This window comes from Sodiomyces alcalophilus, assembly GCF_042370955.1.
Source record: "Sodiomyces alcalophilus JCM 7366 unplaced genomic scaffold ACRALscaffold_3, whole genome shotgun sequence".
Taxonomy (NCBI): Eukaryota; Fungi; Ascomycota; class Sordariomycetes; order Glomerellales; family Plectosphaerellaceae; genus Sodiomyces; species Sodiomyces alcalophilus.
Window position 1 is genome coordinate 5425216 of NW_027263534.1, and position 3016 is coordinate 5428231.

Below are 3016 nucleotides of genomic sequence, written 5' to 3' on the forward strand. Positions count from 1 at the left end.
ATGATTCTAAAGTTAGAATAAATATATATAGCAGTCATTAAGATATTCAAACACAATAATATTAACCATTGTAAATACTTAATTCACACTTAAAAGAATAGAGTGACTTCTAACTTGGTTCTCTAGACTATACGTTATATAAGTATCTTTCCTCTAATTATTATAGTTTTAGTTATAGATGCGATGCTATATAATAAAGTTACTAAAATTACGCTGTAAAATATAAGAAAAGAGATATACGCAAGGGACTACTATATTACCAGTAACTCCATTTTATAGGTCTAGAAATAGTATTTATAGGATAGAGTTAGATAATCCTTAATAAGGGTAGAGTAAGTATAAAATAGTAATAGATAAAGTGAATATATTAAGAAATAAAGATCTATATATATATAGACATATATTTCGAGAACTAGTATCGTAAGCTACTATAGTTATATATGTAAAGTAGGTATAGTATTTGGAGAGTTCGGCGTTAGTGTCATGGGCCTATATTAAGCCATAGTCTATAGCCCGGATAATAATTCTAGTATCAGGAGTATATAGTTACCCTAAACTGTTAAGCAACAGTTTGTAAACGATTTGCTGAGGTAAACTGTCTACCATAACGGGACTATTCGGAAATAGTTTGATTATCTAATTGTTTAGTCAAATTCTAAGCGTTTGAATAACTATAAACGTTTATATTTTTAAGCGTTTATAGTACTAAACGCTTATAAAACACGCCCATAGCTTAGCCTTATTTATATTAATATAAACGTTTACGACGTCGAAGCGTTTACTATCGTTAACGCTTATAATTTTCCTCTATAAGAAGTAAACGTTTATGATTTCCTTTAATAGATTCTAAACGTTTAGTATACGCTGTAATATGTTTATGAACGGTTACCGTCTACTACACATTTCGCTTTATAACTAACATTATCCATTTAGTAAATAATAGTATTCTGTATTAATATTATATAGTTAACGATATTACTTCCTATATCCTAGCGCTAGTTAACCGTGCTATGTCCCTATTAACGCCTACTAGATAGTAACGTAACTCTGTTGTAGTCCTTAGCTATATTAAATCTTCTAATCGATATAAAGCAAATAACTAGGCCGCGGCCCAGTTTTATCCGCCGTGATCGCCAGCTCCTATACGCCGTTATTAATCTCGAAAGGCACTATATATAGATACTCTATATGAATTAACGGCAGGCCGATAATAGTATATTCGGGCTCAAACTAAAAGACGCGAAGGCTAGTAATCGGATTATCGGTAGGAGTCTAGACGATTAGAGTCACAACATAAAAGACATAAGATTAGCCGCCTATTATATAATATGCGTATAATAATTTGAATTAATTTAAGATATTAGTGGAGATAACCTAGCCAGGATATAAGGGGATATGGCTAGTAGACTTAACGAATAGACCCAGCTTAGTGGTCTTGGTGCACGAAAATATAGTTAACGGTAGCTAATCCATACCGCTAACATTTATATCCTAGGTCCGTACTATCTCGACGGTCGGTGTATCGTATAAAATCGCCGCGGTTAATCGAGAATCGTTTACCCGGTTTTTCGCTAAGTACACGGAATATTTAGTTAGTAGAATAACGCTACACGAGTTAATATATAAGGAACACGGTATAATAAATTCTAAAATAAGTACTATAAAGTCTCTAAGCTTATAACGCGTTACAGAGTCCTGGTTAGTGATATAAGCCTTTAGTGTTATCTATACTAGGTGGAGCTTAATTACCGTAAGACGCTACTTAGCGTAAGGCCATTTAGTCCCTGCGGACCACTTAGCTTATATAAACGATAGCAACACTCCACCTTGTACAGGCTACTTAACCTGCGTATATTTTAACTAGCAGCCACTTAGCTATTCACTATTATAATATATAGCAAATAAAAGGCTCCCTTATACTCTAATACCCTCCCCCGTATTATAAGACGAAGACTTAACTCCCGTATAGTATTCTAGTATAGCAGGCTAGGGTTTATCTCGATATACCTATCGTTAAAAGAGAGGCGTTTCCACTAACTAATCCAGTTATTCGAGCCGAATAACGTGACCGGATTATTAAAGCTTATCTGGTATGCCTTAGTAAGCCTGCTTCTGAATTAAGAATCTGTATTATTTTTATAAAGGAGTATCTTAGCTAACTAAATAGTAGATGCTTTGATTCTCGTAAACACGGCTATATTAGGATATTCATTATCGCTAACGATAATCTGCTTAGTTAACGTAATATCTTCTATATTATTATCGCCGTCCGATTATTTAACCGTCTATAATACTAATACCGTTATAAAATTCCGGTACAGGTTAGGGCAGGCATCCCTAAGGCGTTTAAGCTATACTATTATATTAGGCTCTTCGGTATCGAATACATCGAGTAGTATAAGGCGGATAGTCTGCTGGATATTTTCGAATATAAATAAGTCCTTCTCGGGTAACCGATAGTTTATGCGATATATAACGGCCTTATATAACCTAGGTGTTTTAAATCGTAGGTAAGTATTTACGTATTCGATATATTACTCGATGAATATATATAGGTATAGAACTAACTTATGCTTTATTTCTCTAGGGAGTACTATTATAAGCGACGGGAGGCTATACTCCTATATTATATTAGCCTAATATAGCCTAATATACACGTTAGGTTAAGCGAGCCACTAACGGTACTTCGTGGCCTTACGGGTAGACAATTCCTTGTTAAGGGGATCGTCGGGTTATCGACTTATCTCTAAGGCCTTAGTGCTTTCGAAGATAATAGCCTCTTCGACTATATCTATCGATACTCCAAGTATAGCGAGCTCATTAGTTATACTAGCACTAGTAGAAGCCTCGACTATAGTAGAAGTGGTCGACTCTACTAACCCGGCTTAGGATCGTCGACGGCTAGAGGTAGCACTAGCTGCTATATTATAGAACTTCTAAAAAAGACCCCGCGATCTTTTAATTTACTTTATAAATCGATAAGAATCGCGGTTATACTCTGGGAGATCGGTAAAGG